Below are 15,939 nucleotides of genomic sequence, written 5' to 3'. Positions count from 1 at the left end.
CTGGGGAAGTCACCAATCCAGGGTTCCACTGAAGAGCCTGGATGAGGGAGACACTGTCACTGAGAGGAACTTCCTGTGGCCATGGGAATGACAGGATCCTGTGAACAGGTAATGGGGCTTAGCTGTCAAAGGTCAGAGGTGAGCCATTCGCAGGACTAAAGATGGGTTGAGAATGGAAGCCAGTGTTGTACCTGCAGAGAACTGTAGAGAGGTTACACAGACCCCAGGTCCCTGGAGCAGCTACATTATGGTAGCCAAGAAAATTGATTTCTAAAGCAAGGAAACCAAGGTGCGTAAGGTTCTGAATGAAGACAGCCACCCATTCCAAGACACAGTTCAGTCTACAGATTGAGTCCGGGTCATCTACCCATTGACTAAAAGAAGGCAATATCGTCTTACAAATGGTCCCTGCAATACAACAGTCCCTGGGTTGGAAAACTAAAACTGGCTGTCCAAATCCACCCTATGAGATGCTTTTATGAAGAACCCTGGAACAAGCCAGGCCAGAGTTCCTCTCTATTTTCCAGAACTGTCTTGAGTTCATTATGGAGTTAAGAGGCTGCAGCAGAGACTGGCCGTTCTGTAGAGCCAACAAGACTCTACTAGAACCTTTACACAGAGACTCTTGGCTTCGTTTGTCCAGTGGCTATTGGATCTTCTGGTGCTGCTCTGGGCCTGCTTAGATGCCAATAGCCCCAGTCAGAGGCAGATTTATGCTCCTCATGTTAGTGCTGAGCACCTGGGGTCAGAACACGCGATCACAGCCAGGGTCAGTCTCAGGGTAGGTCCCGGGGTGGGACCACCCATCGCTGCTGTAGCTCCATCTGCAAGCGTTACACAATTCCTTCCCTGAAGGTTATGTGAGGTGGATGGTGGGAAGAATCTTCGCATTGGATCATTGGCCAGTGTGTTGCTTAGGTTTATGTCAACTTGACACGAGTTACGGTCCTTTGGGAAGAGGGAACCTCAACTGAGGAACAATGACCTCACCCGATTGCCCTGGAGGCAAGTCTGAGGCTCATTTTCTTGATTGATGATTAATGTGGGAGGGCTCAGCTCAATGTGGGTGGTGCTACCTGTGGGCTGGTGGTCCTAGGTGCTGTATGAACTAAGGCCGAGCAAGCCATGGCAAACAAGCATTGCTCCATAGCCTCTGGTTCTGTTTCTGTCTTGACTGAGTGCCTTGACCTCTCTGGATGATGGGCTATAGGCTGTATAATGGGATAAATCCTTTCTTCCCAAAGTTAATTTTGGCCTTGGCATTTTATCACAGCAACAGAAACCTAAGACAGTTTGAGATGTAAAGGCTAGGCAGGTGCTTCTGCAAGGATTTATCTCTAGTTTGAAGTGCTTGTCAGAAATCCAGAGAGAATGACAGTTTACTGTCACACTCCAATACCTGGAGGATGTATAGTGGTGCATACTCTCATGGGAGCATTTAATTCACTAGAGAGTTCCTCATAGATGATGGAGGGACAGTCTGCATTCCATCAAGGAATACCCCAACAGAAGCTACTAGGATAATGTGTCAATCTCTCAGTAGATGAAGCAGCACCAGGCATATAAAATCAGTATTCAGCCTCTACGCTGATGAATTCTCTTTTATTCCATCCCTATAAGAAAGTTCAGAAATAACTCCACTATTACAAGACAGGCAGTAGTAGAATGGTGAGTGGGTAAGCTATGCTCCCTGACTGTTGCTTTCTGCTACAGTTGATCTTCATTGCTAACTTGCTAGGATTTTTGTATTACCTTGGAAACACACTGGGAGGACATTTCCAGAGAGATTTAACTAAAGAAGAAAGGCTCCTCCCATTGAATGCTCTATGCCATCCCATGGATGTCCCAGAGATCCTAGCCTGAAGAATAGGGAGGAGGGGAGACATCAGTATAAGCACCAGAGTCCATTTAGTTCTGCTTCTTGACTGTGGATACAATGTGCCACCGTGTTCCTATAGCACTGATTCCCCACTGAGCTGTGAGCCAAAAGGAGCCTTCCTTTCTTCAGTTGCCTCTTTCAGATATTTTGTTGTAATGGTGAGCAAGTTAACTAATACACTCACTTCTCTCACCTCTCTCATAACTGAGTCCAGAGGGACCTGGCCCATTTGAACTGTGTGCAGGGCCTCACTCTGGTCTGTGATGGTGGTAGCACCAGTTTCAACAGCCATGATGAACAAGATGTGCAAAGGAAATGTGAGCTCTTTCAAGACAAGCATAACCCAGAGGACAAGTAAATTCAGCCCCCAGTGGTGTGGAGTATGTCAAGAGGACCCCTAAAAGAGGCATATTATTGACTTTTTTATCTCAGTCCCAAGGAAGAAGCTTCTGGAGGTAGAATATGCCCAATTCATCCTTTTCTGGTCAATATCCTAAATAATAAGAAAGGCTGACATCTGTGAGTGAAGCCCAAAACAGAAGAGGACTCTGCAGCAGATACAGAATGATATGTTGTTGGCTTGGAATATGCATGTGTCTTACACCCCTCCATACAAATGGCGTTAGCCATACCTTTGTAGAAAAGGACACATTGTGGAGATTGGAGCTAGTCACAATAAAAAGCAGAGGTTGTACATGAGCTGAATATAACTGTCCTCTAACTAAAGATGCCTTAGCTTCTGGCACATATGCTAGAACATAGTACCATCTCTCAGGTAGACCAGATAGCCGCCTAATGTCAGGTCAGAGAATTGGATCCATTGACAAGAAGGAAAGATGTTTTCTTGTTTGATAAGGGTCTATATACTACATAAAGGTTTGAATTTCTGACTTAAGGCCTGGTCTAGCAAGGTGATGTGATGACTTTTAAGAAATAACTGTGCACACTTCTCTGACTAAGGAACTCAGTCAACAGCAAAGGAGGAGGCATGGAGCACAGAGCTGGAGTCCTTTGGTCTTCACTCACCACAAAAGCAGAACTGATGACAGAGTTAGACAGATTTGAAAAGGCCTACATTAGTAATGACTTGGTGACTCTGGGTCATACAAGCACACTCTTCAGATTGAAGTGGATACCCTAAGTCCATGGCCATTTATCTCATAGCACTAGGTTCCCAGTGCAAGGGAATCAAGTCTAGGTACTTTGAGAAATAAAATGTTTGTTTCCCAGGTTCCATGAACCAGCTTAGGTTCAGCTCAAATGAACAGAAAACACTAGACCCTTTCTAATAGCTTCTAGTCTAGCCATCCTCCAAACCCTCTAAGCTACCCCCTTGCCTAAAGTGAAGATTAGCAAATCACCAACAGTCAAGCTTGCCAGCAAAGTCTTGCCTCCAATAAGCTTGATTTTAAATCGCTGTTTGTATCTGTGTCTGCCGTGTGAGTATGGGTGTTCATGGAGGTCAGAGGAGGACATCGGATCCCCCTGGTGCTGGAGTTAGAAGTATCTATGAAATGTCTGGCATGGGTGCTGGGGAAAAACTCAGGTTCTGTGGAAGAACAACAAGTGCTCTTAACCTGTAAGCCATCTCTCTCTCCAACTCTAATATACTTTGAAATAAACAGGATGTAAAACATAGAGATGAGCCCACACACTTTTTTGTTGAAGAAGAAAAAAAAGACAAACATAGCAACATAAGGAAACATGAGACTTGGGTGAAGTGTAAGATTGTACCTCCTGTTTACGCTGTGAGCGGAAAGGGGAGAAGGGTCATGCACCAGGGTTTATAAACTGTTTTCTGTACTCTACCAGAGCGCCAGCCACTCTAGGCTGATGCCTGGTCTTGCAAAGTTATAAAAGAAACCATCTTGCTTTTTTTGCTTGAATGTCTAGTAATCTGTCATGAAGTGAGGATTATTGTGTCTCACTGTAGACGTGGGAGTAGAAGTGGATTTTATATCCTATGGAATCATTTATACTTTCCTTCCTGCATTTCTGGGGTCTTTGAGTTTAGAGATATCAATTCCACTGAGGGGAACACTCCAACCATGGGTCATATATAACAAGGGTCCCATTAAAATTAAGTGTTGTCAGATGCCCCATCAATGTGAGTCTTTGACATCAATGGGCCAGGAGGTTGGAAAGGAGGTAGTACCTTGAAGGTAACTGTTCTTTATTCCCAGAAGAGGCAACTTTGGTGGGACATGGAATGAAGGGCCTGGCTCTTAGATGATTGTTATAGCTTCTGCTTGGTTATCCTTTATGTAACTAGACAACGCAATGGTTGAGTAGTTACTCATGCCAAGGGACTAGCCTGTGCATCACCAGTCACCTAAGCCAGCAGAAGCATGAGACATGAGTGCTGAGAACCTGGGAGAGGACAGTGGGGAGGGAGAGGCAAAGCATGGCCTGGAAATGAGTCACACAGATTCCAGCCATGGTACCATCTACCATTCTTAACTTGTTCTCCCAGAAAGACTACCCAAAGTATAGGAGGAGATGCCTACAGAAAAGACTTGCACTAAGCCACTGGGGCTGAGCAGGACAGGGGAACACTGCAGTGGGCCATAGTAGCCACAAAACTACCTGGACAGTGCTCCTGCTTTCCCAAGATGCTGCAAAAACTGGCTGTTGATGGCTCAATTGAGAAGTCCCTCCAGGGAGAGGGTCACAAGAACCCTGGGACAAGTTCATATGCAGGGGATGGCCTATATCTCTTTACCCTACCAAAGACATATGTGTTCAAGAATCGACAACAGCCACATCCAGAGACATAGGAAGAAAATGATTCCGTGTGTAACTCTTTCTAAAGGCCGTCTCAGACCTGGGGCTGGGTTGAATGGGCCCGTGTTGGAGACCACGTCATAATGCAGATTCTTCATCTGTTCAGCTATGTCTCTATCCTTCTCATATAGTTGTTGTTTAAATAAGTTGCCTGATCTATAGACCTCTGTCTCTGCGTTCTAGGAATTCCATAGAAAGCCATCGGCTTTGATTTTAAAAAAAAAATCCATTGTAAGAAATTGGTATTTTCTTAGGACACCCAAGACCAAGTTCTCAGCACAAAGATTTATTTACCCCAGAGGGACAAAGGGCAAAGAGAGGAGATAGAGGACAAGGGAGAAGGAGAAGGGAACAGGAAGATGGGGGCAGGGATACTTCTTCAAGGACAAAAGACTGCCTGTGGATAGAGAGGAGACAGTGGAGTATAGGCAGATAGTAGTTTATAAAGGTAAAATGAGAAACCCCTTGTTAGGATGAAGTATTTAATTGGACATGTTAATTAGGTGAGCCAAGGTAGGGAGGTTGATTGTTGGACTTCGATACTTAGATAGCTAGACCTCGGTGGTCAGCCTCAGGAGGAAGTGGCCAAATAAGAGAATAGACTTTGAGGGGCTAGCTTTAGGGATGTAATCTAACAGTTTTTTAGCAACATGGAGGGAATTGGGGAGAAGGGCAAGGCCTGGCAGAGTCATACCTGTAACACTCAAGGTGGCCAGAGTCCCTACACCCACAGTGGCATGCTTTTCTTTAATGGGCTAGAATAGGTCACATATCCATTCTCTGGTGGTGACCCATGAGAAGAGTGAGTTTTCACTCTTAGATCTGTTATGTGACTTTTTCTGGGGCTATGCAGACAATGTCTTCTCACTAGATAAGACACCGACAAAACAAAGTAATTATTCCATCAAAGTCCAGTATGGCCAATCATAGAGTTTATTGTGGTTACTTATGCGGCTTCATCATGAAAAAACAAACAAACAAACAAAAAAGCCCAGAATGTACTAAAGCTCATAAAAAGCTTCATCTCTGGACATCCCAGTGTGATTTTTCAGGCTGCTAGCTTGCTCAGCATTTTCTGTCCCCACCAATTGTTTTCTGTTTTATAAAATTTTATTTCAGGGCCTTGTGAATCTTGTTAGTTTCAGGAACTTCCTTAAGGCTCATGAGTTGTTAATCTTCTGAGTTTCTTGGGCCTCCTGGATCCTTCCAGGACAGACTGTTTCAATTCAGGGGAAATTGCTATACAATACAGTTAAATTGACTAAGAATGTAATGGCTGTTAGGGAACTGAGCAGAGTCACCATCACCAGGATTCGGGGAAGTCAGTGACTCACTCACAGAACTCTCCAGAAATGCCCCTGAGTTGTATCAGCATGGGACTGGAATGAACAACAGCTGCTGTTTTTGATCCCTGGTGGCACTGGACAGGAGACTATGTCGCATGCCATTCCAGCCACCTGCCTACTGGTGGGAGAGAGCAGCTGCTGGAGTAAGCACTGTTTAAAGGAAGCCTTTGCTCTGCCCAGCTGTTGCGCACGCAAACAAAACCGTGTATGCACCTTCCAATTTCTAAATGTGTGGTCGCCCTCCAACTGCTTAGTTCTTTCCTTTAAAACTTAAAATTGGACTGAAGGAGGTAGTTTTTTTTTTTGCCTTTTATCTATACTGCTTCTCCTATCTACAGAATGTTATATCAAAACTCCTTCACTTTCACTAGTCTCTTTAATTTATGGGAGAGAGGGTCTCATTTCCCACAGATATTCCTCAAGGAACAACATCTGAGGTTGACCTCTGGCCTCTGCCTGTGTCTGCACACTTATGAATGTGAACCCTGACATGTGCACCTACATACATGAACATGCACACACATTCATATAATATATATATGTATATATATATATATATATATATATATATATATATACACACACACACACCTACACACCGCAAAATGTATTAAAAGGGAGAGAATTTAGAAGCTGGAGCTTTCTACTCAGTGAAAACTTTAAGGGAGTACTAGGATTTGGATTTTAGCTTTCAAGAGCCCAGCTTTTGGAGGATTTTGTAACTGTGTGACACAGCAAATCCCACAGTGTAGGCCACTGATGCAGGGGATGTAATACAAGTTGCAGAAAAATAAGATGTGAGACTATGAGGTCAAGTGTGTTCAGTTGCCCTGGCTAATAGGACAAATAGGCTTCTTTGCCAAGAGTCTGCTGAGAGCATCTTACATCTCACACACAGCAATAGCAGATACTGCTGTGTGACCTCAGAGGACCCCTGGCTGTGTATATATCCACCATTCAGATGATCCAGCAGCCCCTGACACACCAGCAGGGTACAGCCTTATGTTTAGAGAACCTAGTGTTATATAAACACTTTCAAAGTGCTTCCTGTGGCCCAGAAAGTCTCTGTTCCAGGTGTCTCTTGCTGAGTCTGAATTCAGAATGAGAAGATGTTTCTTGAGAAGGTGAGCACAGTGGCACTTTCTGGGGTTGAAGGGGACATGCAGCTAGGTGAGGTGTCAGGACTTGGTCAGATAGTTGACCCCTCTGAAACCTGACTCCCACCCCCCCACCCCCCAGGTCCCTGGTCTATCTGCCCAAAATACTTACCAGAGATTCTATTTTAGGTTTGACCTAGTTTTGTTAGCAGCCTGATCCATCAGGAGTATTCATGGTAATTGGCTGGGTACCTATGAAAATCAACAAGGGTTTTCTTCAGATATCCTCAAAGATCTACAGATAAAGTGTTTACTGAGCATGGTAAGCAATATATTATTAGCTGTGGATATTATAATTGAGTTATAGTGTGTGTGTGTGTGTGTGTGTGTGTGTGTGTGTGTGTGTATTTGACACAATCTAGGAAGTACCTAAGAAGAGAGCTTGAACTAAGAAGTTTCCTAGATTAAATTGGCCTGTGGGTCACTGTCTTGACTGTTAATTAATGTAGGAGGGCCAGCTGAATGTGGGCAGTATCATTCCCTAGGCCTTGTCCTGGGCCATACACGAAAGCTACCTGAGTATGATCCTGTACCAATCAACAAGTAGCAGGTCCTTCTCAGTTTTCATCCACATTGCTGCTTCAAGAGACTCTAAATGTCCCTAGACTATTATTCTGAGGAGCTTCTGTTGCAAGGTATCCATGTACCAGACATATTCCCCCAGGTTCCTGTATTGCCAGGAACTCTATCTGTGTCTGAGTTCCTCTGGGACAGTAATGGGACCCTGACTCTCTTCTCACACTTAGCACACCGTTGCATGTGGGCAAGGCTTGGTGTGCATAATCCTAGAAGCATTAGTATTAACTAGGTAACTAAAACAGTTAGGGACACACCGTATCTCTCTGGGCATTTGCTTTTAAAACTATTAAGACCTTGGGGGCTGGGGGGATGACTGAGTTAGTAAATTGCACTGTGTGAGCGTTAGGACACAAGATCGATTCCCAACAGTCCTGTGCAAAAAGCTGGATGTGGTGGCACAGCCCTTCAATCCCAGTGCTGGGGAGGTGGAAAAAAGGATCTCTGGGGGCCATCCAGCTGAACTGGAGATCTCTCTCTCTCTCTCTCTCTCTCTCTCTCTCTCTCTCTCTCTCTCTCACACACACACACACACACACACACACACACACACACACTCCCTTGGTAACTTGGATGGAAAAAGCCAAAAGGAAATAGGGAGATATTTTCAGGCAGGCAGGCATAGGGACTTGAAGGTATGTTTAGGTCTCCATTCTGCCTTCTCTGGGGATCCCAGTAACAGTGACTAAAAGAATGTAGCCCTAGTGAAAGCAGCTGCCATCTTCATCAGACTGAACTGATGGTCCTTGAAGAGTACCATTCTAGCCTAAGATTTTATATACTAGGACAACATTTTCTGTCACTCCTTTTTGTGCTTGCTTTTATTTCAAGACAGGGTTTCTCTGCATAGTTCTGGTTTTCCTGGAAATCACTCTCTAGACCAGGCTGGCCTCAAACTCAGAGATCTGCCTGCCTCTTCCTATCAACTACTGGGATTAAAGGTGTGCACCACCACCACCCAGCAGGACAGATTTTCTTAAAGGATGTCTGCTTGTCGGCCTTGACTCCTAGAAATAAATTACAAAGTATCGGCACACCACCAAAGATGGCCGTTACTGGGTCATCTGAGAGCAATGCTATTGGTCACAACCTCTGTAAGAAATAAATCATCCTGGCCCATTTTCAGGAAAGGGTGCACTCAAAGTTTACCAAAGAGTCAAAGATAAGCAGGAGGTACAAGGTCCCTCTCTATTCTAGCTGGTGACTGACATCTGTGTGTCTCAGATCTCTGAGAGTTGGGAAGTTGCAGGCAGTCTCCTATGTGACTGACATGATCAGAGGACAATCTCAAGTCCCAGTGTATCTCTTATCTTCTGAGTCCCAGTCTGTGGGAAACAGAAGGCTATGTTTCTCATGTCAAGGACTTTAAAAACCATTATCTTGTGCCCAGACATTATGTCAGTCCTTTGTGCCTTTCTTCTTGGTTGGTGTCCCTCACTACAGAGTGGCATGTTAAAAATGGGTTTATCTTCACGAGTTTTTAATCTGTAACAGAGTGAGGATCTTGTTGCCCATACCTCAGGGTTGAAGGCTGAATGTCCCAATACCAGCAACCTCCTGTATCAAAGCCCCAATGCTCAATGGTATTGTGTTAGAATTAGAAACAAATTATGGGAGTCACTACATGAGATCATAAACATGTCCCTGGTACAGCAGAAGTGATTTTCTTACAAGAGATACTGAGATAGCACAGAGCTGGCTCCCACATCCTTCACATAGCCGCATAGCCACAGATCCACAGATCCACATAACCACATAGCCACAGATCCATAGATCCACATAGCCACATAGCCACAGATCCACATAATCACAGATCCACATAGTCACAGATCCACACAGCCACATAGCCACAGATCCACATAGTCACAGATCCACATAGCCACAGACCCACATAGCCACATAGCCACAGATCCATAGATCCATATAGATCCACATAGCCACAGATCCACATAGTCACAAATCCACAGATCTACAGATCCACAGATCCACAGACCCACATAGCCACAGATCCATATAGCCATATAGCCACATAGCCACAGATCCACATAGCCACATAGCCACAGATCTACAGATCCATATAGATCCACATAGCCACAGATCCACATAGTCACATATCCACAGATCTACAGATCCACAGATCCACAGATCCACGTAGCCACATAGCCATAGATCCACAGATCCACATAGCCACATATCCACAGAGCCACAGATTCACAGATCCACATAGCCACAGAGCCAAAGATCCACAGATCCACATAGCCACAGATCCACATAGCCACAGATCCACAGATCTACAGATCCACAGATCCACATAGCCACAGAGCCACAGATCCACAGATTCACAGATCTACAGATCCACAGACCTACATAGCCACGGGTCCACAGATCCACATTGAAGATGTCATGTCATCACAATAGGATCCCTCCTTCACAGGTATCTTGATCTTGGACTTCCCAGTCTCTAAAACTGAGAAATAAATGCCCTCTGTTTACATCATTTGGTCCGTAGCCCAAGTAGACTTATGCACACCAGAAAAGGGTGCATTTGTTCATCCTCTCTGTTTGCGACCTGAGATAACAGCAATTCTTACAATGGCCCCAGCTGCAGGCTCAAAGTTTAGTCATGGCTTGATGTCTTCTGACTGCATTAACTACCTCTTGTCCTTCATACTTGTTTTTAAGCAGCGTAGCTATTGCAAAATCTATACTTCTCTTCTTTTTAATAATATTTTATAATCTGATAGTTCAGTACATTTACACAATGTATAGTGATCCTGTACCCATTTTCTTCTTTAACTCCTCTTTAGTGTCCCACCCCAAATCCCTTCTATTTCCTGTCTTTTTCATATTGTTTGGCTTTGTTGTTATTAACCACTCAGGCCCAATTGGTGTGGCCAATTTGCACATGGGTCTATGGACACTCACTGTGGTCCGAGCAACCTACCAACAGTCATGTCCCCCAAGGAAAGGGACTGTCTCTCCCTTAGCAGCAATTGACTGTCAATCACTTTTCCAATAGTGCTGGGGCTTTAGGGCCCAACCATGCTGGGATTTTGACTAGCTTGATCTTGTACACCGTGCCTGATTTTTCTTACTCACGACTATTTCTCCTCTTGTGGTGGGAGCTTTCCCTTCCCTGTTCCTCCTGGGGTATTGATCTGGAGGCAGTAAGAACCCTGCATGTGACCTGAGGGGCACATGCTGTGCTCAGACAGGCTGCTAGGTTTTCACACAGTAAAACCATGACAGACACTGAGTGCTGGCAGCCCCAGTTCCATGTATTTCAATCCCCCTGGGTTTACATGAACTGGAAAGATTACATTTCTGTTTTGTTTCGGTGTCTAGAGTCATGTGACAACCTTTGGATCATGTCAGTTGTCAATCTCCTGGGCCACAATGTCTTTGGAACAAGGTGTCCTGGTGGGAGGTTGTGCAATAAGTCTACACATGCTCTGGGCATTGCAGGACTAGAAGAAAAAGGTCCCATCGGGAGACCTGACTTGCAATGACTTCCCTCTTCTAACCATGTCACCCAACTCAATCTAGGAGATCCTGCCTTGGGTAGGCGATACCTAAATGTTTTCATCACCTTCTTCTGTTCCAGTGGGGAGCTGAGTGACATCTGAGAAGAAAATGCTTCCTGCATTACCCTGGGTAGGTGCCCCTCCAGAAGCAAGGGTTCTAGGAGGAGGTCAAGACAAAGAATGGAGAGAAGGATGCTCACAGCCTTTCTCAGCAGGGCGTAGATTTGGATTCTATTTTTCATAGCATCATCTGTGACCACCTCGCTCTCAGGGAAACAATACTCCCTGGGTTAGGGTTAGGGTATCACCTCTCTCCTCAGTGTCTTTCCACTTAAATTCTTATCAGTGACCCAATATCCTGCAGAGACAGTCTCTAAGTGTGCTCTTGGCCCAAGGGTGGAAAAAGGACCAAGGACTTCCATGTCAACCCCAGAAGTGCGCAATCCATCAAGGTTGCTTAGCCAACCTTGTCCGTTGCCAAGACAAAAGGTCGGGCCAGGAAAGTAGCCCATACTAGCTCCCCAATCATACATGTGACTAGAGGGGTCACATGCCCATTTGATAGAGCAGAACACTCTTAGCCCGTGAACAGATGTGAGAACATCACTTCCCACCCAGAATCACAGCTGACCACATTCTACACCTCTCTGAGACCAGCCTTTGGCAGCCCCCTTTCTAGGTACGAATTATTTGTTTCACCTTTCTACATGGGAGATAAACTGTCAGCTGTTGGGGACCGGGATTTTTCTAGGTGGAGGATGGCAAGCCAAGATCTCTCTCCTTTCTTTTCTAGACATGGTGTGATGTGTGTTCTCTAAAAGGAGCCAGTGCAGGCAGGTCAACATCTCACCACGCAAGATGGCAACTAACATCATCCAGTGCTCAGCCTGAAGTTCCAACACAGAGCTAAGGGCTGGGTTCCATTTTTGCGTAGGTCATTTGTTGGTCTACTGAACTGACCAGCAAGTGATGCAGTCGCTTTTATTCTCTTGATGGACACAGGGGCCGGTTGAGCTCCACATGTGATCTAGAAAACAAGGGAAAGCTAACATCAAGGACCGGGGGAGGCACTTGCTTTGTAGGACTGAGGATCTGAGTTTGATCCCCAGAACTCATGCTGTGTTTGGTGAAGGCATCTGTAGGGTGGTACACTCTGTGCAAAAACCAGTGCTGGGAACACCGGCACAGAGGGATCCCTGGGGCTCGACGCTCAGCCAAACCAGCATAGTTGGCAAACTTCAGGCCAGTGAGAGAGCCACCAACAAAGGGAATGCAGAGAGCACCTAAAGAAAGGCCCCTGACATGAGCACACACGTGCCGACTCACCACAAACGTGTGCGCACACATACACACTTTAAAAAGTGATGTCAAAAACCAATTCCTAGGAATTTGTCAATGATAGGTTTAGGAATCAAATAGATAGCTTTCATCTACCCATAGTACCACTATTTCTCCTTGTAAATCAATGCTCCCTGCCTCCCTGCCTCCCTGCCTCCCTGCCTCCCTGCCTCCCTGCCTCCCTGCCTCCCTGCCTCCCTGCCTCCCTGCCTCCCTGCCTCCCTGCCTCCCTTGCCTCCCTACACTTTCTCCTCTCTGCCTCTCATGGCAGTAACTTTCTACAATTGTTTTTCATCCCCAGTGTCTTAGTCAAGGTTTCTGTTCCTGCACAAACATCAGGACCAAACAGCGAATTGGGGAGGAAAGGGTTTATTCAGCTTACACTTCCACTTTGCTGTTCATCACCAAAGGAAGTCAGGACTGAGACTCAAACAAGTCAGGAAGCAGGAACTGATGCAGAGGCCATGGAGGGATGTTACTTACTGGCTTGCTTCCCCTGCCTTGCTCAGCTTGCTTTCTTATAGAACCCAGGACCACCAGCCCAGGGACGGCCCCACCCACAATGGTCCCTCCCACCCTTGATCGCTCATTGAGAAAATGCCTTACAGCTGGATCTCATGGAGGTATTTCCTCAAGGGAGGTTCCTTTCTCTGTGTTAACTCCAGCTTGGGTCAAGTTGACACACAAAACCGTCAGTATACCCTGTGAATAAACAGCCGTGACCCTCCCCATCTACTAAGGAGTCTCCTCACTGATGGCTTTTTACTTTGACCATCTAAGATGACTCTCCTGTCCTCTCAGAACCCGGACATGCAATCCCTATGAAAGCTTTCTGCTAATGAAATTAATGGACAGTCTGTACACACAGATGCATGCTGGGATTATGACCGTCATAAGAGTGATGGGAAAGGGGTGGGATGGAGGGAGGATTCTGCCGCACACCTGTATACTGTGAAGTGAAATCCAGGGCATGGATTTCACTCGCAGGCGTCATGTCAGTCCTGTATCTCTGGAGGTGGTTGCCTGGGTCACTGCTTGGCCTACTGGCATCTTCCCAGCTTCCCCATAATCACTCTCTCCTTTCTTCCTCGGGTCAGCCCTGCTCCCACACTGCAGCCTCCAGTGTGACCAGGACTATGGCTCAATGAGAAGGTTCTTTGTTCCCTGACACTTGAAATCTCTCTCAATAGCTGGAGATGAGCAAACACTTGAGAGAGAAACCGTAGTTCAAGTAAGACTGAGCAGTGGACATGAGCTGCTTTGTTACAGGGAAAGAGAGACGATACCATGTTGAGAGATTCTCCCCTCACATATGTGGGAGCAACTCTCTCTACCATAGTATGTCTTTCTCTTAACTATCCAGGCTTAAGAAAGCTTCAGCCAAATGAAGGAGGCTGTGTAGTCGACTAGATTGAAGTTGTGCCCTGGTAACCATGGATTTCGGCCATTGTCACAGCAGGCTATACCGACTCTCTGGCTCCCTCTATGAGAGAATAATTGTATGAGGTCATACAAACATCCACTTAGAGCTTCTCTCTCTCTCTCTCTCTCTCTCTCTCTCTCTCTCTCTCTCTCTCTCTCTCTCTCTCCCTGTTTGCCGAGGGTGACTGGAAGAGAGTGAGTGTCTCTCCCAGGCAATGTTCCTGGAGTCACCCTCAGGCCACATTGCAGGGCTAAGGGCTTTGCAAATCCCATCATGTTGTTGTGGACCCTGGGCACTGAAACGTTGCCAAAGTCCTGATGGTGCGCTACGAGGTTTCCCACCAGCCAACAGCAAAGTGCACAGGAAGGCTTGGGGGCAGATGCATAGCTCTCAGAACTCTATAGTCCATAGCAGGAACCCAGGCTTCCATGCCCGGCACAGGAAGGTCTGGAACTTTCCGTTCCATGACACGGTAATATGGCTGGACTCAGAGACTGTAACAATTGCTGGTTGCACAATCAGGATTGCTTTGTGCTTTTAGGAGGGAAGGCTGGTACTTTCCCGGGGTCTTATGGGCTAGACAATTTGGCTTCAAGGTGATAGGTAGACCTCCTTCTCATACCAATCCACCCTGTGGTCTGCTGTTTTCCTTCTGAGAGATGAGTTGCATAAACCCAGCTCTCCAGATGGCCCCGTGTGAGTTAGGTAACAGCCCTGTCTTGTCAGTCAAAACAAGCTATCATGAGGAGTGCTGGGCTAGCAGGCCAGCTCTAATTGTTGCTCTTGGGAGGAGGATCACCAGGAACGTTGTTGAGAATTGTGTTGCAAGAGGCCGTGTTTATCAAACGGCAGCTTGTCCCATGTACCCTCTCCCCTTTAGCTTTGGAAATCAAAGAGAATTATGGGGCATGTGTTTACTGGAAGGTGGCTTTTCCCAGCAGCAGGAGCAGCAACAGCAGCAGCAGCAGCAGCAGCAGCAGCAGCAGCAGCAGCAGCAGCAGCAGCAGCAGCAGCAGCAACAGTCTAATCCCTTAGAGTTCAGTCTTAGTTGAATAGATGCTTTTAGGCAGTGGACACTGCTGCATTCCCTTTTTATCTGTGATGTGTGTGCCTGTGTGTGCCTGTGTGTGCCTGTGTGTGTGTAAGACCTCCATGCACATGGAGGTCAGAAAACAACCTTGGGTGTTCGCTACCACCTTCAATCTTATTTCAGATAGGACCCCTTTGCCGCAGCTGCTGGCCCCTGGGTGGCTAGCCTGAGGTTTCCAGGGATTCACCCATCTCCCCATCTAGCTGTAGGAGCACTAGGGGTCCACATCTAGGCTATTATACAATGTTTACATGGGCTTACGAGGTTCACACCTAATGTTCTCACGCTCACTTGGAAATCATTTACACACCGAGCCATCTCCCCAGGCACTCAATTTGAGCTACCTTTTGGAAAAGAACTATCAGTAAGAATGCAATTCAGTCCAGTTATGGACAGAACAACAGACTCCTCAGACTGGAGATCTGGGCTGGCCTGTGCGGCCACGGCTTGGCACAGGTGGATACTGAGCACTGCTGAAGGGGCTGATCAGAATGGAAATGGAAAATCCCATCAGTGGGAAAACAACACAACAACAACAAAACAGGAAGCTGGGAAGACGTGTGTGAAAAGCAGAATTATAAACCAGTCATTTGAGGATGGGCAGGTGGCTCAGTGGTTAGGAGTAGTATTTGGTGTTTGTGAAGAGGAACTAAGTTTGGTTCCCAGCACCCTGGTCAGGCAGTTTACCGCCACCTGTAACACCAGGAGCTGACACCCTCTTCTGGCCACTACAGGTACTGCACTCATGTGTGCCAACCCCCAGATACAGACAATTAAAGATTGCACCATTAAAATGTAAGAAAATAAAATAAGGGCTGGAGA

General features: G+C 46.1%; 1 long non-coding RNA gene across 1 annotated transcript; it reads left to right on the top strand.

Moving 5' to 3' along the window:
* The first annotated feature begins 6,983 nt into the window (after window positions 1-6,983).
* On the top strand, window positions 6,984-13,339 carry LOC148000006 (uncharacterized). Its single transcript, XR_015641483.1, has 4 exons — window positions 6,984-7,133; window positions 7,296-7,428; window positions 11,347-11,396; window positions 12,060-13,339. It is a non-coding gene; the product is annotated as an uncharacterized LOC148000006 (long non-coding RNA).
* The last annotated feature ends 2,600 nt before the right edge of the window (window positions 13,340-15,939 follow it).

This window comes from Rattus norvegicus, chromosome 17 (genome assembly GCF_021556685.1).
Source record: "Rattus norvegicus strain SHRSP/BbbUtx chromosome 17, alternate assembly SHRSP_T2T, whole genome shotgun sequence".
Lineage (NCBI taxonomy): Eukaryota > Metazoa > Chordata > Mammalia > Rodentia > Muridae > Rattus > Rattus norvegicus.
This window is presented reverse-complemented; position numbering and strand designations above follow the sequence as displayed.